We start from the raw sequence: 26921 nt of genomic DNA on the forward strand, positions 1-26921 counted from the left end.
AGAGAGCAAAAGAGAGGACCTGCCAAACACTTATCAAACCATCAGGTCTCGTGAGGACTCATTCACTATCAGGAGAACAGCATGGGGAAAACCATCCCCAGAATCCAATCACCTACCTCCCTCCACACGTGGGGATTGCAGGCCCCTTCTTGAACATGTGGGGATTACAATTCGAGATGCGATTTGGGTGGGGACACAGAGCCCAAGCATATCAGCCACCCTGTCACTCTCCCACCCTCCTAACTTCCACTAATGTCTTCAGGCCCAGAATCCTCTCCAGCTCCTTCTTATCAGTTGATAACCGCTTTTATTTCTAGACAATCAGAAGAGGGCTTCTATGTGCTCCCACACCTCCTCTCTGCCTCTTTTCCTGGTAAATAGATGGGTTGTTCTAGCTGCTATTTAATGCCAAACTCTTCATTTGCACAATTGATCCAACCACCTGTCAGGTATTTAGTGACTTGCTCTTTCAGTATGCCTTTGTGTACTACATGCATCACAGTGTGCTTTCTTTCAACGCTAAATGAGCTTTCCCTCAGCCCCACAGACCTCATCTATGGCACTGGCTTAGCTCCCCTTTGCTGCAACTCCTGGAAACTGTCTCCTGGTTTTGTTGACTATCCTTTCTCTGCTTGTCTCTTCTTCCTTTCATCAGACATCCCACTTCACAAAAAACAGCTCTTATCAAAGTTAAGAGGGATCTCTATGGTTCAAAATCTCAGTCCAATTATAAATTTCAGTCCTTATCATAGTTGATGAGTAAGTAGCTTTCAGCAATTGATCACTATCAGGTCCTTGAAATATTTCTTTTCTTCTAGTTTCAATGAAACCACTCTCTCCATGCTCCTCCTTCCTCATAGGCAGCTGTTACTCCTTTCTTCCTAATCTTTGAGTATTGGTGCATCGCAAGTATCAACCCTCAGCTCTGTTATTTTCTCTCTCCATCCTCATTCACACAGGTGAGCTCATTCAGCGCCATGGGTCTAAATACTACCTATGCAATTAGAACTCCCAATGTCCACTTCCATGGAAGTGGAAGTGTGGAAATGAGAGGAAACCCTGGCGTTTCCTCTGATCTCCATGCTCCTGGGTTCATCTTTCTGCCAGGCACCTCCACGAAACTGTCTCATGAGTACTGAAACTATTTCCAAAAATGAGTCCTTGGACACCTTAACACCCAAAGCTTTCCCTCCCTCCCAAAGTGGCTCAGGTCACAAACCTTGGACACACCTGTGAGTCTCCTCTTTTTCTCACACCTCACATCTAGACAGCCAACCCCATTCAGTTAGTGTTTAGGATTTATTGTACCAAAATTTGACCCTTTCACTCTATTTTCAGAGATGCTGCCCTGGTCTCATCTCTTATATCTCCCTGAAATAAATATAAGAGCGTTCTGAAAATCTTTGTGCTGCTACCATTGTAGCCCTCCGACCACCCACAGTCTAATTAAACCACAGAGATTGTATTGGACCCTATTACTGTGTTTAAAAATTGCTTCCCAAATTAACAACTTTAGAAAACAAATATGTATGATTTCCTGCAGTTCTGCAATGTGGAGATTCACGAGAGGTTAATCCAGATGGTTCTGCCCAGGACCTCTCATGAGGCTGCAGTTCGCTCTCAGCAGCAACGCCGTGCAGTGGCCTCTGCCAGGCCTGGACTCAGAGAAGCAGGAAGGCATTTCCGACCTTTCCACTTCAGGCACTTCTTCCTCTGAAATCCCAGCACCCTCCGCCTCAGGCGCAGTGAACTGTAAAGGTATGCTCCCTCCCGAGGGTTTTTGTCTACACCTTCTTTTTGAGTGATTCACCTTTCCTCTCAGATCCCGACATGCCTCGGTTCTGGGCATGTATAAATTGATAAGAATGACATGAAAAGGGTCTTCTTTGTGTGTCTGTGAAGTGACCTGGGTTTATAAACGTCTGTGAGGGCAAGTAGAATTGGGTACCTATTCACATGGTTATTTAGCAAATGAACTTCTCTATCGCGTGCAACTAAATATTACCTTAAAACCATGACAAAGTGTGAAGAACTTTAATAACACTTCACCTTTATCCTTTAAAATGGCCATGTGCTCTCCCATCCCTTGGCAAGGATCTAATTCTGTCCATTAACTCACTGTTCCTGGCAATATTGAGTGCGTTCCCAGAGGCTTCTAGCTGTGCCACACCTTTGAAGCACTGTTTAGTGCGCCATATTGCTATTCACTCAACCTTTATTTATCCCTTGAAAATATTTTATCAATGCCAGTTGTGTTGGATTGTTTTTGAGAAAGATATTTGGAAAGGGTTACCATAAATTAACAAGATCTTTCGCTCAACAAATTCATGGAGTGTGTGTATATGTGTATCCAAATGCAGTCCCTCTCCTTCAAAATGATCATCTTGGGAAATTATATACATTCCTCCAGTCATCATGACTCAAAAGACCTTTATTTCCAGCTGTTCCTAAAGAGTATGGGTCTGGGAAGAGAAAACTGTGTTAGAATTCTAGCTTTGTTTCTTAGTAAATATAGAAAAATTACTTAGACCTACTGGGTCAGAGGGGTTCGTCCCTAAAACAGGGAGTGTACACAGGTGCTTTGGGGATGGCGGCAGGATTAGAGGCCACATATGGAAGGCATGCAGCCCTGTTGCTGGCAGTAATACCACGAATGAGCACATCGGCTCCATCTCTACTCCATGTTTGCCTCCTCTTAATGAGTCATCAGTGCCAGCTTCAGAGGCTGACTCTTGTGAGACTAGAAAACAAGTCTCCAGCTATTGATCTCAATCTGTTGTTTTGAAAACTCTTCTCCCTGATTCTGAATGTCTGCCTCCATATCTGACTCCACCCCTGTCTGACCTCTCTTAGGCTTGTTGGTTTTCTTTTTTCTTTCTTTTTTTTATTTTTGAGACGGAGTTTCACTCTTGTTGCCCAGGCTGAAGTGCAATGGCCTGATCTCGGCTCACTGCAACCTCGCCCCCTGGGTTCAAGCGATTCTCCTGCATCAGCCTCTTGAGTAGCTGGGATGACAGGCATGCGCCACCACGCCTGGCTAATTTTGTAGTTTTTTGTAGAGACGGGGTTTCTCCACGCTGGTCAGGCTGGTCGCAAACTCTCGACCTCAGATGATCCGCCCGCCTCGGCCTCCCAAAGTGCTGGGATTGCAGGCGTGAGCCACGGCACCCGGCTGGCTTGTTGGTTTTTTTGAGTTTTCTTTCTGGATTTAGATGTCAGCCTCCTTGTCCACTGCTCTCTTACACTCCCACCCCTGTTCCTACCTCAGTGCATTCTGTTAGCTTAGACAAGGTCTTCGTACTTCACATCCGGCTCCAGTGATTGTTCCTCAGTATAGCTTTTGCCTGGTTCAGCCAGCCTCCCTCACTCCTAAGAAAAAGGTGAATGTTAACAAAAAAATACTTGTGGAAATATTATGTATCTTTAGAAAACTTATTTGTATTAATTTATAATCACATGTATATAAGGAGATCTGCAAATTCTTTAGGGCAATATATAGAGACTGAGTATTTTATTTCATTGTAATTTAGTTTAAGCCTCATGGATAACAAATTTAAAGGCTGACAAGGTGGAGAAGCTTTAGTTGAACCAAAGAAGGTAGAAATCCTTAATTTCTCTTTAGAAAACTAAATTGTCTTCAACATATAAGTATTGAGTTACAAAAAAAAAAAGAAAGAAAAGAAAAGAAACCCACCCATGTGCCTTCTCGACATAAGGGCAGCCACATGGTGTTGGCTTGCACATAATGCCTGATTTTAAAACTGCTATTTATTTGCTAAAATATGTGGGCTGTGAACACCTGTCCTTTTTTGATGGCTTTTTTGTTGTTGTTGTTTAATTTATTTATTTTTAAAAGGAGACTGCAAGAGATTCTGGTTACAGACACATAGTGTATTGTGGGATTTCCTTATCAGCCGATGCTGGGGCTGGAGGTAGCTTGCCCTGTGGGAACCACTCACGTGAGACTCGGACCAAGTAGGAGACTGGAAACCCAAACATACTGATTTCCAGGGAGGAAAGAGAGGGCCATTAAAAGTCAGAAATTTGGTAACTTTTGGCATCACTGGCATTTGGGGCCCCTGACAGAGCAGATAGGATGCTTGGAGTGCGGAGGTATCATGAACACTGTTTCCTTGGGTGAATGCTAGGTTAGGTAGTCTACGCATAGAGTCGGATCTCCTTTCCATCTCTTCATCGGCAAGAACAAAAAGAGTTTCATATGGGAATTTGTATAGGTGAAGATTTCCCTCCCCTAACGTCATCCCCTATTAAGCTGCCACAAAGGACGGGCTGCCCAGGGATTCCCTGGCCTCCTAGAAATACCTGTTCTGGGCTCCCTCCCCAGGCTACCATGGGGATGGCCAGCTCTCCACTTCCATCCCTCCTCGGAGTCAGAGGAGGAGCCGGATGGAGACCTGCCTGGGGGAAGGGGCATTCCTTCCCACTTGCAAAGCCAAAGAAGCCTTTTTTGGGCCTGAAATTTGCAATGGCTCGGTCCATTTGAGCTACTATAAAAAAACACCTCAAGCCGGGGGGATCTTACACACAAGAGAAATTTGTTGTTCACAGTTCTGGAGGCTGGAAGTGCAAGATCAAGGCACCAGCTGATTCAGGGTCTAGTGAGGGCCAGGTCCGGGTTCCTGGATGGAAATTACTGGCTGTGTCCTTATACCTGGGTAGGGCCAGGGCAGACCTCCCCTGTCTCTTCTTATGAGGACACTACTCCCATCATGGAGGCCTTTGTTATTCAGGGTTCTCTAGAGGGACGGCACTAACAGAATAGATAGCTAGCTAGATAGATAGATAGATAGATAGATGAAAAGGAGTTTATTGAGGAGAATTGACTCCCCACCACAAGGCGAAGTCCCTCAACAGGCCGTCTGCAAGCTGGGGAGCAAGGAAGCCAGTCCTAGTCCCGAAACTTCAAAAATAGGGGAAGCCGATAGTGCCGCCTTCAGTCTGGGGCCAAAGGCCGGAGAGCCCCTGGCAAACCACTGGTGTAGTCCAAGAGTCCAAAAGCCAAAGAACTCGGAGTCTGATGTTTGAGGGCAGGAAATCAGCCAGCACGGGAGGAAGATGAAGGTAGGAAGCCTCAGTACCTCAGCTTCTTCCACCTTCTTCCTTCTGCTCTTTCTAGCTGTGCTGGCAGCTGATCGGATGGTGCCCACCCGCACTGTGGTGGGTCTTCCTGAGAGGGGTCTTCCTCTCCCATTCTACTTTTTTTTTGATGGAGTCTCACTCTGTTGCCAGGCTAGAGTGCAGTGGCACGATCTCGGCTCACTGCAACCTCGGACTCCCTGGTTCAAGCGATTCTCCTGCCTCAGCCTCCCGAGTAGCTGGGATTACAGGCGCCTGCCACCATGCCAGGCTGGTCTCGATTTCCTGACCTCGAGATCCACCTGCCCCAGCTTCCCAAAGTGCTGGGATTACAGGCATAAGCCACCGCGTCCAACCCCATTCTAGTGTTAGTCTCTTCTGACAACACCCAGAAACACCCAGATACATTCAGAAACAATAATAATTAGCCACTGATGGCCAATGACACCTTAATATGTGATCACTGATAGCTCTACTGAGTACCTGGTGTGTTCCGTGGACAGCCACGTCTTGATTCTCATATGAAAGGATGTGCTTCATTTGGCACAGGAGAAATCTGAGGATCAGAGAGCAAGTGAGGGGCAGAGTCAGGATGCAAACTCAGACCTGTCTCATTATAAAACTAAGGCTCTTTCTGGAGTGGCAATGCCAATGTCATTTAGCAGGATGATCTAAGGGGACTTTCCGGATACCTGGCCCAACACCCCAGCGTGCAGCATGGAAGATCAAGGGAGAGACAAGAAAAGGCAGGAGGCATAGCATTGTGTGTGGGGGGGTGCCGGGCCCTTCAAGCTCTGGCATAAATGTGCTTCCCTTCCGGAAGTCTTCCCTGAAGACCCAGACAGGGAGTGGTCACTGTCACATGACCAAGACATCACACCCACACCTCCAACACCTCCCACACCACCCATACCACCCACACCACACACCACAGACACCACACACACCACACCCCACACACTACAAATACCACAGACACCACATGCCACACCCCCACACACCACACACCACACACCACACCCCACACCCCACACACTACAAATACCACAGACACCACATGCCACACCCCCACACACCACACACCACACACACACCACACACCACAGATACACCCAACACACTACAAATACCACAGACACCACATGCCACACCCCCACACACCACACACACTCCACACACCACACACACACCACACACAACCACACACCACACACTACAAATACCACAGACACCACATGCCACACCCCCACACACCACACACCACACACCACACCCCACACCCCACACACTACAAATACCACAGACACTACATGCCACACCCCCACACACCACACACCACACACACCACACACCACACACACACCACACACCACACACCACACCCCACACACTACAAATACCACAGACACCACATGCCACACCCCCACACACCACACACCACACACACCACACACCACACACCACACACACACCACACACCACACACACCACACACCACACACTACAAATACCACAGACACCACATGCCACACCCCCACACACCACACACCACACACACCACACACCACACACCACACCCCACACCCCACACACTACAAATACCACAGACACCACATGCCACACCCCCACACACCACACACCACACACCACAGACACACCACACACCACACCCCACACCCCACACACTACAAATACCACAGACACCACATGCCACACCCCCACACACCACACACCACACACACACCACACACCACACACACACCACACACCACACCCCACACACTACAAATACCACAGACACCACATGCCACACCCCCACACACCACACACCACACACCACACACACACCACACACCACACCCCACACCCCACACACTACAAATACCACAGACACCACATGCCACACCCCCACACAGCACACACCACACACACACCACACACCACAGATACACCACACATACCACATGCCGCACCCCAACACACGACACACACTCCACACACCACACACACTCCACACACCACACACTACAAATACCACAGACACCACATGCAACACCCTCACACACCACACACCACAGACACACCACACACACCACACACTCCACACACCACCCACCACAGACACACCACACACCACACACACCACACACACTCCACACACCACAGACACACCACACACACCACATGCCACACCCCAACATACCACCCACCACGGACACACCACACACCACACACACTCCACACACCACAGACACACCACACACACTACACCCCACATGCTACAAATACCACAGACACCACATGCCACACCCCCACACACCACACATCACAGACACACCACACACACCATACACCACACACATTCCACACACCACAGACACACCACACACACCACACACCATACTGTATACCCCCCACGCTACACATACCACATACACCACACGCCATGCTCTACACCCCACACACTACACGCCACAGACACACCACATACACCACACACCACACACACTCCACACACCATACACCACACACTCCACACACCACACACCACACACACCACACACCACACACACTCCCCACACACCACACCCCCCACACACACACCACACACCACACCCCACCCACCACATCCCACACACTACACCCACCACACCCCACACACTACATACATACCACACCACATACCACATACATAAACATACACTACATACCACACTTATACAAACACGACATTCACACAACACACCACACATATACACATGCCACACATACACACCAGAGAACTCATACATGGACACAAACATACAGAGACACCACACACCCATACACACACTGCATACACAGACAAAATACACCACACCACACACATAGACACACACACCATATGTGTACACACATATACACACCACACATACACACATCCATCATACACCATACACACCACACACAATACACACACTCATATAAATGCCCACCACACACACATCACACACCCCACAGAATACATACATGCACACACATAAATACACACTAAACACATGCCGCATACCACATACACACAATACACTACACACACACACCACACATACCACACCACATGGCATACACAACATAAACACACATCCCTCATATCATATGTCTATACACACATACTACACATACATCAAATACCACACACAGAACACACATACCCACACATGCCCGCCAACACACCACAGGTACATGCACGCCATGTATCAAAAACACGTACTCATACACCATATACACACCATGCATACTGCACACACACATGCACATATACAACACCCCCCATGCACACTATTGGAAGGACCAAATGATGCAAGAATTGAAAATCAGCTAAACTTAGTTACAATGTACTGTGCTTCAAATATCATATTCCCTGGATTCTTAACAACTGTTTGTGTCAACTTTAATTTAAAAATATTGCCCATGAGTTCATATTTCTGATTAACTGAATAAATGGAGCAGAGAGTGCAAATTTCCTATAAATAAGAATCCCAATTAATGTAGTTAGGTGCTCCCTCCTCATTGAAGTTGAGAGTAATTCCCTACCCTTTGAAGTGGGCTGAGCATAGTTACTTCCTTCCAAAGGGTAAACAGGGAAAGGAGGAAAAGCAGTGCGTTTGTAATGAAGGTCTGGCACCTCCACGTCAGCCAGGTGACAGGTGAGTATCGCTGGTGACGAGGCACGGAGACAGCATATTCTGCCACCATGATAGGATGGCAAGTCCACTCCTCTGGGCTTCCTCCCAGCAACCAACAGCCCTAATCTAACCATGAAACAAACATCAGGGAAACCTACGTTGACAGGCATTCTGGCATTCTGAAAACCACCTGATCAGTACTTACCAAAACTGTCTCAGTCATCAAAAACTAGGAGAATCTGGGAAACTGTCACAGTTGAGAGGAGCATAAGGAGACGTGATGCTAAATGACACAGAGGATCCTGGATCTGACACCAGAGCACAAAAAGGACATCAGGAAGTACCTAAAGTGTTGAGTTCAGTGAATAGTCAAAAACAAAATAAACATTGGCTGCCTAATAAACATTGCCTATTAACTCAATAGACATGAACTGCGGTTGTCTGTTAGGTATAAAATTCAGGGGCAGACAAGGTTCACTGATAAAAGCGGGAGACATCTACACCATGATACAGATGGCCACAGCCACTTCCTAGAGAGGGCGATTTCCTGGGGTTCTAAAACTCGAGCTAGAGGTGAGGGGAGAGTCGGAAAAATCCAAGTAAGGAAAAACTGAGCAATGGAGGAGAAAACAGACATTTCATGGAACATTCTGGAAGCGACAAGTGGTCCTACAACAGGAGAGCATGGGGTTGGGGGTTACCATGTTGTTTGTGATTGTGTGATTCACATCTTGTTTCCAAGCTAAATAAAAGTTCTAGGACTTATGTGAGGGTTTGCACACCAACACTGTTCCTAACACAGTTTCCAACTGCACAATTGCTTAAAAGGTAATATTGACATAAAAACAGGAAAAAAAGGAAGAGAGAGATGGCGTGAGGGAGGAACTAAGAGAGGGAGGAGAAGGAGGAAGGAATGAAAACTGAGTTTCCTGGGGCAAATCTTCCAGGGCCTATGTGCCCTCCGTGCTATGGTCCGTGCATGGCATCTCGTGACCCAGGAGAAAGAAGGCATTCCCTAAGCCAGAATAAACTGTCTTTTCTCTAAAATTGAGAAAAGGTACTTTACTTTTTTTTTTATAATTGTTTTTATACAATTTAAAAACAATGGAAAATAATTGTTTTTAAAAATTCCTCTTAAAATGTTGTCATCTGTTGCTATTTGCTGGTTTGGGGAGCATTCCCAGATTATAAAACAAATGAAAACGTTGCAAGTGACTATTAGTGGATACACATGAGATATTATTTTAAGATATTTTACTTTATTTTTAAAGTTTCTTCTCTTAGCAAGATTTCTTGCATGAATAACAGAATAACATGTGTCTGAATATAGAATCTCACAAGGACAATCTTCACTTCCCCTGAAATAAACAAGTTTGAACCACTACTTTAGAAATGTGACCACTGAACATGTCTTGGATCAGAGTGGTGATGAGTGATATAAGACGAATTTAAGTGTGGTGGGAGACAGGTCAGTGTGGGGCACACAGCTTGGACAGTGCTCCAGACAACTGTAAGGGTAGTATCAGCAGACACGAGGGAGAGGAGGTGTGGCTTGGGGAAAAGTGAAATTACTGGGGTGAAGCATATTGGGTGGAAAGTGCAGAAATAGAGTAAATCTGAATGAAAAATCATGCCAAGGTCTTCAGCAGTTTAGGAATTGAATACGTCCCATTTTGGTTTAGAGAGTCAAGGCCTTCATCTTCTATCAATATGGCGGGATAAACGTCCAGAGGGACAAACATCCATTTTTACCTATTTATTATATATATGATATGATAATATGTTATAAATATAATATATACATCTAATGGAAGTAGACAAGGGCATGTTCCACATGCTGAAGGCAGAGCCAAAGTGAGAAGCCTCAGCAAACAATGGAAAAGACCGATGGGAGGACACTGAAGAGGCCAGATCACACAGGGCTTCGCAGGTTATACTACAAACTGGCTTCTACACTGACAGAAACAGGAAACCAGAGGCAGCTTCTGAGCACAGGCATGAGGCGATCGGACGGATTTAACATTAGCCCTCTGAATGGTAGGTTGAGAGGAGGTTTTGTTAGAACAAGAGTAAGAAAGAGCCTGGTTGGAAGCCTGTTGTTCTCCAGGTAAGGGGTGATGTTGGCTTGAACAGGATGGTAGGAGTGAAATGGTAATAAGCAGCCAATTATGGAAATACATTGATGTCAGGGTCAATAGGATTCCTAGAAGAATTGATGTGGGTCGTGAGAAAATGGTTTGTACTAAATCTCAAAAGAAACCTGTGTTTGGATAGTGCACATAGTAGGAGAAAAATGAAGAGAGAAAACAGGGAAGCAGGAGGAGAAAAAAATCTCCGGAAGGAAAGGGCAGTTGACTGTGTCCTGTGCTGCTGATGGACCCTGCAGTGTAGAGTCGAGGATTAGCCACTGGACTCAGTCACACCACAGGGATCACCGACCTTGAGGGAGCGACTTCTTGGATTAGGAGGCGTCACTAAGACAAAATGGCAAAACAGCATTTTAAATATACTAAAGAACAAAACTTATGTTTATATGCTAATGGGAATGAGTCATTCTAGAGAGAAAAACTTGCAATATGGCAGGCAAAGGCCAACACTGGAGGACTGGAAGCTGTCCATGAGTGAACGAGAGACAGAATCTAGGAAAAAAGTAGAGGGTCCACTTGATACAGGATTATAGAAAGTAAAGATTTACAGTTGATAGGCCATGCTGAAGAGAGCCAAGTGCAGAGACTGGCAAGGTAATTAGTGATAAATAGTCCCCTGATTTTATTATTAGAAAGGTAAGATAGCCTTAATGAGTGTAGCACTGTGGAATTCCTAGGGAGAAAAAACAGTTGAAGGAAATTTCAGAAAAAGATAAAACAAGTATAGATAACTCAGCACACATGGCTACAGAGAAGAGGAGGAAGCAATGAAGACACGTGATGTGGAAGCATGTTGGGAGGTTTTCACTGAGGTAAGATATACGTAATTAACCATTTTAGCTATTTTAAGTGTATAATTCAATAGCATTAAGTATATTCACAGTATTATGCAATCATCACCACCATTTATGTCCAGAATTCCAGGATATCTTTTTATCTTCCTAAATTGAAAGAGGGCTTTTTGAGGAGAGAATCTTTGGTACAAAGGTAGTCAATAAAGAAATAAGAGAGAGTTTGCAAGTAAAAGGGAAATTGAAAGAGATGAAAAAAGGGATGGCTAGCTAGATGGGTATGAATGGATGCATGGATGGATGGATGGATAATGGTGCCAAGATCCAGTCTGGTAAATAGGGTAAGATTCAAGCATAAAGGCAAAGTTTAGGCAAGAAAATGGAAAAAAAAAAAAAAAAAAACCTTTTTTAAGAGACAATCTATCTCTGTCACCCAGGCTGGAATCTCAAACTTTTGGGCGCAAGTGATCCTCCCACTCCAGCCTCCTGAGTAACTAGGATTACAGGCACACACTACCATTCCCAGTCCAGCCTCCTGAATAACTAGGACTACAGGCACACACTACCATTCCCACTCCAGCCTCCTGAATAACTAGGACTACAGGCACACACCACCATTCCCACTCCAGCCTCCTGAATAACTAGGACTATAAGCACACACCACCATGCCTGGCTAAATGTTTTGTTATATAGAGACCGGGACCTTGCTATGCTACACAAGCCGGTCTCAAACTCAAAAGCACTGGGACTACCAGTGTGAGTCACCATACCCAGCCAGAATCTATTTTCAAATCAACTACTCCTAAGGCAGACAACATCTATTATCTAATGTAATCCTCATGACAACCATGTGTGGTAATTATTATTATAGTCTTTTTATGAATGGGGAATCTAACATTGAGAGTATGTAACGTTCCTTGAGTTGCAAAGCTAATAAGTGTTGAGCTTGAGTTTGAGCCTATATGTATTTAATTCCACAGCCTAGTCAGGAGGCATTGTCTAAAACGCCACTCATTCCTTTGTCCACTCAACAAACATAATAAATATCTGTAATGTGCAAGTGTCGTATTAAGTAACTGAATAAGATCATAGACTTTATTTTTTCCACTTTGGACATTTTCCATATTGGCCATATCTATTTACATGATGAATTATTAACTGTCTAAAATTGGCACCTAAATCAATGTGTCCAATGCCTCCATTTAACCCATTGATTTACTTAATCAATTGCTTATATGGAATATTCCACAAATACTCACTACTTTCCGTCAATACTTTCATCGTTGTCTTTGTGCCAGGCACTGTGCTAAGCACAGGGATATGCTGGTAACTGTTATCGGCATGTTTCCTGCTGGCATGGAATTCTATGGCTAACATGCTTGCGTTCATACAAGAAGGTAGGGAGTAGGATAAGATCGTGAGGGGAAAACTAGACATAAATAGACCTGGAGTCCTCCTTCCTCATGTAGGAAGGCCATCCAAGTAGATACTGAGTTTAAAGGGGTCTTTCAAATGCACTTTGTCTCTGGGCCAGCAGGAACCTGAAGTCAGTCTGCTCTGATGAGGAGAAGCAACATGCACCCTCTGCCTTCTGGAAAATGGGGCTCTTAGTGCCAGACGAATGTCCAGGAAGCTAAACCCAGAAATGCGAAGCCTCTGTAGGTGCTGCAATAAGAAGAGCCAACTTTGAGGAAGAGCTGTGTTAGGAAATGCGTGAGACTCCTGCTTAGTCTATGGCAGAACTGATGCTGGTCTCTGTGGGAGGAAAATGCAGCTGGACCCCAAGCCAGAGCGTAATGCCTCCTACAGATCCTCGCAACGCAGAAATGGTTAACAGTCGTGAAGCTAAAAGGCCAATATTCTGCAGAGTGCACGGGAGTTGAGTCTCTCCTGGAGTCAGAGGACTCACTGTGAGATGCCCTGTTGCTAATGGAGATGAGATGAGAGGCACCGTTCCCTTAGATGTAATTCCTTTTAGACCAGGTCCTGAGCTGCCATGGTATGGGACACTCAGAGCTGTGGGCGGATCCAGGTAGGAAAGGTGGAACAACAGAACACTGTGAAGCTCAACGGGACGCAATAGCAAGCTCCAGGGAACACTGGCCCTTCCGGAAGACTCCTTGGACCTGCCTTTCCAGGGATCCTGCCTTATGGATCGTTTATGAGTTTCCTAATGGAATTTCCTAGAAAGAGATCTATTACAAACAGGTCTTAATAAAAATGCATGAAAGAGAATGTTGATATTTGTACTAGTGTGATTACTGAGAAGGGAGAGCAAGTCAGAAGTCAGCATGATGTTCATCAGGGCAAATGCCTGTGGGGAAATGTGGGAAGGGGGTGGGAGAAGCTGGAACAGCCATTTAACTGCAATGCAGATCTGAGCTTGTGTGAAGGCCAGAGGGCCAGAGGGAAGGTTCTGTGGAAGCCCTCGGATGTCAGTGCATTCTGAGGAAAGTTTGGCCAGGCCTTCAGAGACTCTGGGAACCAAAAGAGCCCTGCAACCCCCAGGGACAAGCCAACCTTACATCTGCTACACTCAGTCACTAGCTGGGAACAGCCTGTGGGTTTCATAAGTTTGCAGCTGGGGCCGGGGCCAATGACGTTCTGCCAGTCCCAGAGCTATAAAGTGCCAATATGTAAAATTATTTAGTCTTCTTTTAAAATCTGCTGCACCCGAAAAGCATTATTTTTTTATCATATGGATGAATAAACAGAGATATTTTTGTTAAGTGTCATGAATCAATCAAAACTAATCTGAGAGGAGAAGATATAACTAGAATCCACTTCATAGTTCTGCTTTCTAAAGATAGTGTTAACCAAAAATTATATACAAACAAACAGTAAATATGAAAAAATTATCTTCAGTAAAATAAAGCTACCATTGTATAATTGTTAGCCCAGCGCCCTAAAATAATGTATCCTGAGTTTGATATGGTTAATGTATGTCAGTGTGCCTAACGGTTTTTAGGCACACTGACTTACTTTAACTAATAATGTATAGCTAGTAATTTATTTTTTGCTGGCATCAGGAGTTTATAAATGCATACATAGACCTATGATTTTCCCATGTAGAATGATCTTTTTACTGTATTGCCATTAGAGCATACCAGGGTAGTCCAGTAGTCTTCTAAATATAATAGGGACTTCAGTAGGAATATATATATATATATATAGGCACATGAATATATATAGGCACATGAATATATATAGGTACATGAATATAGGCACATGAATATATATATAGGCACATGAATATATATACATAGGCACATGAATATAGGTACATGAATATATATATAGACACAGTAATATATAGGCACATGAATATATATATAGACACAATATATATAGGCACATGAATATATATAATAGGCACATGAATATATATACACATAGGCACATGTAAATAGGTACATGAATATATATATAGGCACATGAATGTATATAGGCACATGAATATATATAGGTACATGAATATAGGCACATGAATATATATATAGGCACATGAATATATATATAGGCACATGGGTATGTATACATAGGCACGTGAATATATATATAGGCACATGAATATATATAGGTACATGAATATATATATAGGCACATGAATGTATATAGGCACATGAATATATATATAGGCACATGAATATATATACATAGGCACACGAATATATATATATAGGCACATGGGTATATATACATAGGCACGTGAATATATATATAGGCACATGAATATATATATAGGCACATGAATATATAGGCACATGAATATATATATAGGCACATGGATATATACACATAGGCACATGAATATATATAGGCACATGAATATATATAGGTACATGAATATAGGCACATGAATATATATATAGGCACATGAATATATATACATAGGCACATGAATATAGGTACATGAATATATATATAGACACAGTAATATATAGGCACATGAATATATATATATAGACACGTTAATATATATAGGCACATGAATATATATAATAGGCACATGAATATATATACACATAGGCACATGTAAATAGGTACATGAATATATATATAGGCACATGAATGTATATAGGCACATGAATATATATAGGTACATGAATATAGGCACATGAATATATATATAGGCACATGAATATATATACACATAGGCACATGAATATATATATAGGCACATGGGTATATATACATAGGCATGTGAATATATATATAGGCACATGAATATATATATAGGCACATGAATATATAGGCACATGAATATATATATAGGCACATGGATATATACACATAGGCACATGAATATATATAGGCACATGAACATATATAGGCACATGAATATATATATATAGGCACATGAATATATATACATATATAGGCAAATGAATATATATATATATATATATATATATATTCATGGCACTTCAGCAAATACAGGTGGTGGATGCCATAGTTATAAATGTGTGTGTTTCCAGAATGTTTACCAAATGCCAAAATGACTAAAATATGTATAGGTTCACATAGCTGTGAATAATTTTGGTCAAATAGAAAAAGAAACAGCAGGAGGGCTCTTATGAGAAAGAATCAAATCATGCTGGTTTGTTTTTGGTTTTGTCTTTAAAGGCAGTGCTGGGTGGTATAATCTAGTAGGCCACCTAATGGATAATCACTGGGACGAGAAGCCAAGCCAGTCCACGCTAGCTGAGCCATCTATGCCTTCTTCCCAGTCTGTGCTTGCTAGCCTGCTTGCTACTGGATGTCACTATTTTGTTTTAAGTAGGAATAGCTATGGAGATGACCAATTTTTCCCACATAAGAACAAATAACGTAATCGTAATGGACAATATTTGCAATAATAATGATTCCAGGAAAATTTACATTTCTACTGTATGCCTGTGACTGAAATGGTGATTTCCTCCTGGCTTTAGATATAGACTCCTTTCTCTGTCTCTCTCTCTCTGTGTCTCTCTCTTTCTCTGTTGGACATGGTTAAAGATACAAGCCAGCTTTGTTCTCTTCTTCACAAAATGAAGCCCAGAAGCACAAGTAAAGACAGAGCTGGATGTGCAGGAGTGACATTTGCATACTGCAGTTTGTAGAGGCTGCAAACACAACACAATTAATGGATGGCTTACTCTGAAAATCTGAGGGAAAGAAAGTCTTGGTTTCATACAGTTTTTGCTAATTGGACAGAATGTTCATAAATGAATTACTGCCCATATTCAACTGTTGGTTTTTCAAACTTGGAGGACATTTCTTGGGAAAACTGATTTAATTAAGTAAGAAAGGATGGGCTGCTTGGACTGTTTGAAACAAATACTAATTTGTAAAGATCCACATGGCCACAAAATTGCTATCAAAGCAACTTATGCAGAATGTATGAAATTAACACATATACTTTCTTAATTCTCAAAAGGAGGGGGAAAAGATGGTGATGAAGTCAGCTATAATTACCTACAGGGAAATATTGGAATCCATCTTATTTTCACCCAGACCTTACACATTTGGTGCGGAGTGGATGCCTCAGGGCCCATGTATACATGGGTTCTGATTGGAAGTAGTAAAGTCTAGCCAACTTTGTTTTCTTTTATCTTGAAAGAGAGGCTAAGGTTATTTAAAGCAATTAAACCATGCTGGTTATAAGTAGATGTCAGCTTCTCATAAGTAGAATGTTTCCAAGGAAAATCTGTTTGAGAAGACAAGGTTTTCTGTGGCCTAGCTTCTTTTTAAATGGGTGAAATTATAACAGGAACAGGATTAGTGTTGAATTAAAAAGACCCCACGACATGTGTCTCCGTGGCCTACAATCTGTCATGTTTTTATGGAGGCATAAAAGATGGACGAGTTTATCTTTGTGCATCTCCTGCACAGGTGTTCTGCTGCCACGTTGAAAAGCACCGCAGAATGTGAGTCTGCCCCACCAGGCAGGCTCCTGCGACCTCCCATTAATGTGCAGGCGTGGCGAGCCAGCTCCGGGTGCAGCCTGGGAATCGGCCTCCTGATTTCGAAACACTGGCTTTTATCTTCGCACTGAGCATTGTACTGCAGCTGTCATATGGCTCTGCATTTAAAATTCCATTGCCTGTCAATCCTTGGCAAATGAAGAAAGGAAATCAACCATAAACCGGGAGTTCTGTGAAGCGGTGATGCTTGCATCTTGGAGGACCTTGGGTGTAGCTTGTCTTTAATTTGCTCCAAAGTAGACAGTTATTTGTGTTTTAAAATGTATTTTAAAAGCTTTGAGTTCAGAATAAAATCAAAGGATAAGAAATAAAAAAATCGAGACAACAGAGGAAAAAAAAAAAAATCTGTGAAGCCGGAAGTTGCCCCGAATCACTGAAGACCAAAGGATGCGGTTTTCCAACGTGCATGCGGTGTGGGCTGAGGCCTCTTCATCATTAGAACGGAGCTTGAAAAGATTCGGAGGATGTATTTAAGATGGAAAGAAATTCTTTAATACACAGATAATCTGGAACGGGGTTGTGGTTCCCACTAGGCTTACTTCTATGGGAAAATTCAGAGACTCTTTGACTGTTTTTGCCACATACTTGTGGAGGAGCTTTGATGGCACATCTGCTCAGAGGCTGGAGAGCACAGGACCAGCACAGTGAGGCCTTTGTAAAGCTTTTCCTCTGAACCAGGTCTCTGTTACATGATATCTGAGAGTGCACATGCCTGCTTGCTTCCAAACAGCGAGACGGAGCAAATCATTTAAAATTCAGGCAAACCTCGAGTGGATATTGTAAGGCTTCATTGCAGTGATGCAAACCTTAGTCTTACTGCATTATTTTACAGGGTGTTTGGAAGATGTTTTAGAGGAAACTCTTTTCTTTCTCCAGGACTCATTGTTATGTATTAATATGAAATCTCTTTCCAATGCAGTAATCTATTTCAATATCAAAGTAGCCTTTTAATTCTATGACACCCTTTTACTTAAAAAAAATGTACTTTGGGAATGAACTTTACATCGACGGTATCAGCTGGATAGGACTGACACAGAAGCATCATGCGTAGGCTGTGTGTGAAGAAGTTAGCATTTTCTGAAACATAATTATTTCTCTTATCATTTAAAGTCTAGAAAAATTAAAAAATATAAAAAGATTACTTTCTTGAATGATGTATTAGTGCTACAAAACGCAGATACCACTATTAATAGTGTGATTTTTTCCATGAGAAGGTTATTAATTCAATTCATAATCATATTTATTGTGTAGTTGAAACTTTTCATCACATTGCTATGAAAACACTAACCAGTTTTGCACTTCTACCGACACAGTGAATGGGTGGATTCATCTATTGGATTGAACTTTCATCATGTATATGTGTGTGTGTGTTTGTATGTGTCTGTATGTGTGTGTGTGTGTGTGTATGTGTATGTGTGTGTGTATGTGCATGTGTATGTGTGTGTGTGTGTGTGTGTGTAATTATGTGGATCAGTGTTTTCTGATTTGGTAATCAAAAGTGCAGTTCTCTGATTTCTAGTGTGTGAACATGTGATTTAGCCAGTCATGCTTCTTAAAATTATCTATTCATAGCCTTTGCTCATTTATTGAGGCTTTAGTGGTTTTCAATTAGAATTACACAAGCTCTTTATATAATAAGTACATTAACCTTTATCTGCTGTGATTTCAATAACTTGGTTAATTTTATATAAATTTCACATTTGTGTAAATTAATTTTTTCAACAATTTTGACTTTGTAATTTTTTTCCATAGTTTTTAGACTTAGACAAGAGATAGCATTCTACTAAGGTCTTCTGATATAAATAGCTGCTTGAATCCTATGGCAAACGTGAATTTTGCCAATAAGAGGTCATTTCATGTCAGGGCACCAATCTATAATATAATTATCCACATAACCTCATTAAACTGTCATCTGGATTGGTGCTTATGTTCTGACACGTGATCATCTCCCCACATCAAACACGCAAATTCATCTTACCTCTTATCTGAACACTCTGAACATTCTTCTGTTAGACATGTCTAGACTTGGGGCAGTTTTTAGTTTTCTCAACCAAGGAAACTATGAAAACATAGAGTAGGTTAAAGTTATTTACTTGGACCTGAGCTTTAGGTGTTTTATCAGATTTCAAGGTCATTTCCAAGGAAATACACTCTTAGCTGAAACACAAAAAATATTTGGCAACTTTTAGCCTTCCCTCAATGAACTTAGAGAATTATAATATTTTAGAGTTTAAAAACTTAAAGACAACTAACAGTTTATTTTCTTTTTAAAATGAGGGATTATAGCAATGTATATTGTTGTTTTTTCATTTGTTAAGAGAGAATTAAGTCTGAGAGGGATTCAGTGACTTGCCCAGTCAGCCAGAGAGGCTGCAGGCAATTTTAGTGGGGGAAACAACCAGGATTTGGAGTTGAGTGCTTTGTTTCATTTTGTTTTGGTTTGGTTTTATTATATGTTAGATACGACATGCCTTTGGTCAAATCAGGACTGACTTTGATCTTATTAGATAGCCCCCAATCAGAATAAATCAATCTATCAGTATCATTGTGTGTCACACAGTAGAGACTTGTTTTGATAGTGATGGGTTATGACTTTGAATTGCAAATAACATTTAAGCAAAGGACACTCTGATCATGGTTGATAGGAATGCTTTTTACCTCAAGGCCCTATTTCTTCCTGTGAGTTTGTTACCAGTACAATCTCCTTTATAAGCTTTGCATACTCCTCAGAGAAGAAGTATATAAAGAACCAAATTAAGGAAGGTGAGGTGCACAGCACTTAAAAAGATGAGCCTCTAAGAAACCCTCCTGAAGTACACTCATTCTATAAAATGAGTAGCCAGTTCAATTAGTTTGGTAAGTTTAAAATATCTAAAACATTCCTAAGTTGTTTGCAATTCAAAAAACAAATTATAGTGGTCACCAAGCCAAATTTATTTTTCTAACCATTATTGAAACCCAAGGAAGATGTAACGTATTTGTTGTTAATTCAATTTAGTCACTGAAAACCTTAAAAGAAAGATTTGCTTTAGGATCCTAGAAACATTAGAAGTCATTCTATACTTAATCTTTCTTCACATATCTGACATTGAAAAGTAGGAAAACAAAACTTGGGAAGAGTGTTTTGCAAGAGACTCTTCCAAGCCTGCAACATAGGGAATGGCTCAGGCTCGCCGCTGGTCCCTCCTTTGGGCAACAGGAATCTCGCTGTGGGAGCAGCAGCCGCACCTGCTGGCTCCCACTGGCTGCAGAGGCGGATTAGAGGCACAACTGTGGGTAACCCTGCCAGAAACACACAGTTGCTCCTGGGACCCCCAAATTCCGTGATCAGATCTTATTTGTGTTTAGTGATCCAAGTCCAATTATGGACTTCTACTCAAAGACCCTTCCTTTTCTCATCCTCTTCTCTCTTGGCATTTCTTATTGGCAATTTCTTTTTGGAAATGTTGGATATTGTGGTGCTAGAGAAGCAGCAGGTCCCCACAGCAGCCGTGCCACCCATGGGGGCTTTGTGGTTTCTCAACAGCTTCCGAAAACTAAAACTTGTCCTCCCGAGGGTAACTGGGAAAGGCTTGGAGGAGCCACACGCCTAATATCTGTGCTATAGGCATTCCTGAGAAACCAGTTGAATGGGTTTTTCTTCGTATGGACTTCTGGCTAAAGGGACAGAGAATGATAATTGAGGAGAATGTCAGTGACTCCACTGTTCAGTTCCTGTCTTTCAAATAGCACGATCTGTCCAGGTTCTATCTTCTTTACCAAAACATCTGACCATTAACATATCCCAAGGTACTCTTTGGGCAATGAGGACTAAGGCACTCTAAGAAACTTTCCCTAACAGTTTCTAATCTTAACTGTCAATAAGCAAACCTGATTAATATGCAGTGAACAAAAGCAGAATAAGGAAATGATAAGAATTTCTTGAGCGTGCAATAACTTCTCTCTCTAAACACTTTCATCTCTGAATGACAAGGATCAAGATACCTTAGTATTGCTTCATTCCATTCATTTTTCCTCATTCAAAAAACAATGAATCAAAGTACAGAAAAATTAGAGCTTATAAGGTATTTTTGGTAATCTGATTTCAATTTTCATAACATTTATGTGCAGAACTAGGGCATATGTTGTTTCTGTGTTTTAAGATGAGAGAAATATGGCCTAGAGGATATAAAGTGTTTGAATAAGGTAATAAGGCCACATGGGGACTGACTGTCAGAACCTGTCTGATATGGTTTGGCTCTGTGTCCCCACCCAAATCTCATCTCTAACTGCAAACTCCACCTGTCAAGGGAGGGACCTGGTAGGAGATGATTGTATCATGGGGGGTGGTGTCCCCCATGCTGTTCTCATAATAGTGAGCGAGTTCTCACGAGGTCCGATGGTTTTATAAGTGGTGGTTTCTCCTGATCTCTTCTCTCTCTTTCCTGCCCCCATGTGAAGAAGGTCCTTGCTTACAGTTTGCCTTCTGCCATGACTGTAAGCTTCCTGAGGCCTTCCAAGCCATGCAGAACTGTAAGCCAATTAAACCTCTTTCCTTTATAAATTACCCAGTCTTGGGTATTTCTTCACAGCAGTGTGAGAACAGACTAATACACAGTCCTCAGATTCTGCACCCAACTTCCTTTCTGCTGCATCCTCCTGGTCCCTCTCAAATACCCTCATGCAAATTTCCCAAACTCCCGTCATTTGTCCACTTTTACATGATTCTGAGTCTTTGGCTAACACAGTGCATATTCTGTAGTCCATTCGTAAATTATGTTACTCTCTGAAGAATCCAGTAAGTTTATTTGTCTCTTTCCACTGGTTTTTAGTTGCCTGATCGTAGCATAGCACACTCATATTGTTATATGGGATCCTAGCACCTTTTGCTGGTTTCAAATGATTTGTTTTGGGGATAGTGGAATTGTGTGATTGCGAAAGGCCCTCTTGAGATTCTACTTTTAACTTTATTTTGATTTCTAGAGAGAAAGTAGAATTTGATGAGAACTTTCGTCATTCTGATTCTTGCCTCCTATTCTTTTGAAATGAATGTTACTTGATTCTCAAAGCATTGAAGGGATCCTAGTGACCAAGGAAACAGGACTGGAATGGTGGTCACAGCCTTGAGTTATCTGCTGGCTTGTCCAGTGTTTGGCTGTGTAACCTGGGAAAACATTACCCATCTGTTTATTCTCCTGTAAAATGTGGGTTTTGGAGTGAGAAAGTGTCCTGATTCCTACATCAGTGTGTAAAGGAAGCAGGTTTGGAATCACTTCTGGAAAATATCAGCTGCAGGATCCAAATGCTGGAAGTTACCCTCTCCACTCTCTAGCTATCAGGCTGGGACTGGGTTTTTATCAGATACACTGTTTCCCTTTATTTAGCAGGTATTATTTACCATAATTCAAAACAGGATATGATGTGAAATTTTAGGCACTATGGTACTGTGGCTGAATAGCTTAAAGGTAAAGCAATGCCCCCCAAACGTTAACGTGAGGAGAAAAGCTTCGAGAACTTGTTAAAATGCCGTTTCAGTTGCATAGCACTAGGGTATGGGCTGCACTCTGCAATTTCTAGCAAGTTCCCAGGAGATACTGATGCTGGGAATAGAAAGGGTGTAAAATAATTGTTGGGATTCTGAATTCAAATTGTTATTCTATTACTTAATAATTCTGACCTTAAGCAAGTTACTTAGCCTTTCTGCACCTCTGTGTCTTTTTACCTAAAGTGTTAACAATCATAGTACCAGCTCCCAGGCAGTATGGAAGGGAGAATGCATAGTGTTTTACAGTTTGGACCCCACTGGGCCCTGACAGGTGTACTATTTTGGTAAGGAGATCAATGTCTGAACCCACAGGATGCCTCTCCTTTCCACTTGCACATGGCTTCAGTCTGGAGCCATCTGTGATACTTCCTCTACCACGTTTCCTGGAATTTCATGTTTTAAATATTGATATTCCTTCCTTAAAAGTTAAGATATATTAGGCAAAAACAGACCCAAATGCACCTACATAAGAAATTGAGATCCATTTAGAATACACATACTCATGTGACATCAGAAATCCTTGATAAATCCAGAAGATAGGAATGAATTTCATTTGTGCCCTTGTCCTAATCTTCCTGGGTGTGGGAAGGGCAGTCTCGACATGTTAGTGTAAATTGACACAGAGGAGAAATCAGGTTTGTTTGCATTTTAAATAAAGAGAGTGATACAGCTAGCTTCCAGCCTTGATTGGTTCTGGGATAGTTGAACTGGGAACTATCGTTGTCTCCAGGGGTACTGTTCACATTCTCCCTTCATTTTAAGTATGATAAGATCTGCACGAAATATTTTATTGTTACTGTTCCTGAGGTTCTAAGATGCTAACGCAATTGTGTGCACATAAAAATGAAGGCTTACCTTCACCTTCAAATTGTTTAGAATGCTATGAACTGCCTGAGAGAATTTTTGTCACCGATTAGAATTTTGAGATCCCACCCCTGAGTTCAGAGCCCTCTATGGCCATAAGAGAAATTATTAGTGACTTCTGAGCCTGTATAAATCTACATTTCAGTGCCTTGCATATAAATTAAACTTTCATATTATGAGTTTTAAATTAAATTCATTACACCTGCTCCCAGTTCTACTGACATTTGAAAATAGGTGTGCAAGGCTCCTGAAGTCTACAGTCATTTTACTGGTAAAATTTGTAGTATGAGGCTGGTAAGGGAAGATGCCAAATAATTGAGGTAAATTTTTCTCAGCTGCTAATAAGACCAAGTGTTTAGTGACAGCTTACTATGATGATAGATACAGTTTTCAATTAATTATCTCAAAGCAATATCAGTATCTCCACTTTACAGATGGGGAAACTAAATTACAGGGCAGTTAAACACTTGCCCTAAGGCACATAATGGCACGGTACACAGCTAGCGTGAGAAGCAAGGTAGAACTGATTTCATGCTCTTGGACCCTACACAAGAGTTCTCAAATTGAAGTGTGCACCTGAGTCACCTGGAGAGCTGGTCGGAGGTTGCCAGGGTTTCCCCCACAGTTTCTGACTAGGTGGGTCTGGTTTGAGGTTTAAAATATTGCATTTGTTTCAGGAATTCCCAGGTGATGCCACTGTGGCATGAAGCAGCATACCATGAGGAACCGCTGCTTTACCCTGTAGTGTTTTTATTTTTATTCTGGTAAAACATGTGTGATGATTAATATTACGTGTCAACTTGATTGGCTGGAAGGATGCAAAGTATTGTTTCTGAGCATTTCTGGCTGCTTCTGGGTGTTGCCTGAAGAGAGTAACATTTGAGTCAGTGGACTGGGAGAGACCCACCCACAATGTAGGTGGGCACCATCCAATAGACTGCCAGCGCAGCTAGAAAAAGCAGGCAGAAGAAGGGGGAAGAAGCTGACTTGCTCGGTCTTCTGGCTTTCATGTTTCTCCCATGCTGGATGCTTCCTGCCCTGGAATATCAGGAACCAAGTTCTTGGCCTTTGGACTATTGGACTTAACACCAGTGGTTTGCCAGGGACTCTCCTGCCCTCAGCCACAGACTGGAGGCTGCACTGTTGACTTCCCAACTTCTGAGCTTTTGGGACTCAGACTCAGCCACTACTGGCTTCCTTGCTCCTCAGCTTGTAGACAGCCTATCTTGCAACTTTACCTTGTGCTAGAGTCAAATCTCATTATTATATTCTCCTTCATAGATACATATATCCTACTAGTTCTGTCCCTCTAGAGAACCCTGACACATACAATATGCTTAACATAAAATTTGCCATTTTAAGTATTTTTAGGTGAAGAGTTTAGTGAAATAAGGTACATTCACCATCCCACTCCAGAAATTTTTCATCTTCCCAGACTGAAACGTTGTGTGCATTAAACACACGTCCCCATTCCCCTCAGCACCCCCAGGGCCCTGAGAGCCAACATTCTCCTTTCTGCTTCTGTACACCTGACGACTCTAGATACCTCATGTAAGTAGAATATTATACGACTTTTCCTTTTTGTGACAGACTCATTTTACTTAGGACAGTGTCCTCAAGGTTCATCCATGTTGTGGCATATAATTTCCTGTCTTTTTTGTTTTGTTTGTTTGTTTTTTTGAGATGGAGTCTCGCCTGTCACCCAGACTGGAGTGCCTGGAGTGCAGTGGCCGGATCTCAGCTCACTGCAAGCTCCACCTCCCAAGTTAACACCATTCTCCTGCCTCAGCCTCCCGAGTAGCGAGTAGCTGGGACTACAGGTGCCCGCCACCTCTCCCGGCTAGTTTTTTGTATGTTTTAGTAGAGATGGGGTTTCACCGTGTTAGCCAGGATGGTCTCGATCTCCTGACCTCGTGATCATCCCGTCTTGGCCTCCCAAAGTGCTGGGATTACAGGCTTGAGCCACCACACCCGGCCTTCCTGTCTGTTTTTAGGCTGATATCCATGATATGAATATGCCACATATTTTTAATCTCTGTATTTCCTTTTCAGAGACAGCCCTGGGATTGGAGCCATTCTCTCCAGGATTAGAATACCCCTTGCTCCTGCAGAGACCAAGGACTTGGTGACTGTGTGCATTGTAAATGCCCATTCATGGGTCCTTCCTGCACAAACAGGTTCTCCCTGTTACTCCAGTTGCTCTGACCACAATCTCCATGGCTGTTCTCACTGTTCCCGATTTCCCAAAGCAAGGAAGTGAAACTGACAGAAGGAAAAGCCTTTATTCTTGGTTGGATGTGATGGGACAATGATTGTAAAAATTGTTTGAAAAGACAAATTTCAACATAACTATCAGCTCTTGTGATGCCTCAAATAGTATTTTGAAGCCTTAATAATTGCTTTTTATTTGGAGAGAGGGTGTAAGGATTTTGTAAGATATTTTTCCTGTTTTTTTTTCCATTTCTACTAATGATATTTGTTAAATGTTAAAATAAACAAAACTTTATTTTGAAAGAGCTTTCCTGACATTTTTGTCTTGTATTCTGACCAAAGGGTGTCTATGATTGAATTATCACATTGAGGGGCAGAATTGATGTTGTGACACTAATCTGTAGTGGAAACAGAGGATAGATTTTCCTTTACAAGAGAGGCTTTCGCTTGTCAAAATGTGATGCAACCAGATTTGACTTATCTATCAAGTTTTTGTTTCTACATGAAGAAATGTAGAAAGGTAAATATCTTTCTCTGAGTAAGAAGTTTTAAAGCTCATTTTAAAGATTTCATAAATGCAGAACCATTTCTTAATGTATGCACAAGGATCTCTCTGAAGATAACTTTAATGTGCTTGAATAGATTTCTATCATGCA

General features: G+C 42.1%; 1 long non-coding RNA gene across 2 annotated transcripts; it reads left to right on the forward strand.

The window, feature by feature from the left end:
• The first annotated feature begins 1543 nt into the window (after window positions 1–1543).
• Window positions 1544–26568, forward strand: LOC135966712 (uncharacterized). 2 transcript variants are annotated; one of them, XR_012421811.1, is made up of 2 exons: window positions 1544–1758; window positions 26107–26568. It is a non-coding gene; the product is annotated as an uncharacterized lncRNA (long non-coding RNA). The 2 variants fall into 2 exon arrangements; XR_010580257.2 differs by lacking the exon at window positions 26107–26568 and adding an exon at window positions 13238–13939.
• The last annotated feature ends 353 nt before the right edge of the window (window positions 26569–26921 follow it).

Source organism: Macaca fascicularis, chromosome 13 (genome assembly GCF_037993035.2).
Source record: "Macaca fascicularis isolate 582-1 chromosome 13, T2T-MFA8v1.1".
Lineage (NCBI taxonomy): Eukaryota > Metazoa > Chordata > Mammalia > Primates > Cercopithecidae > Macaca > Macaca fascicularis.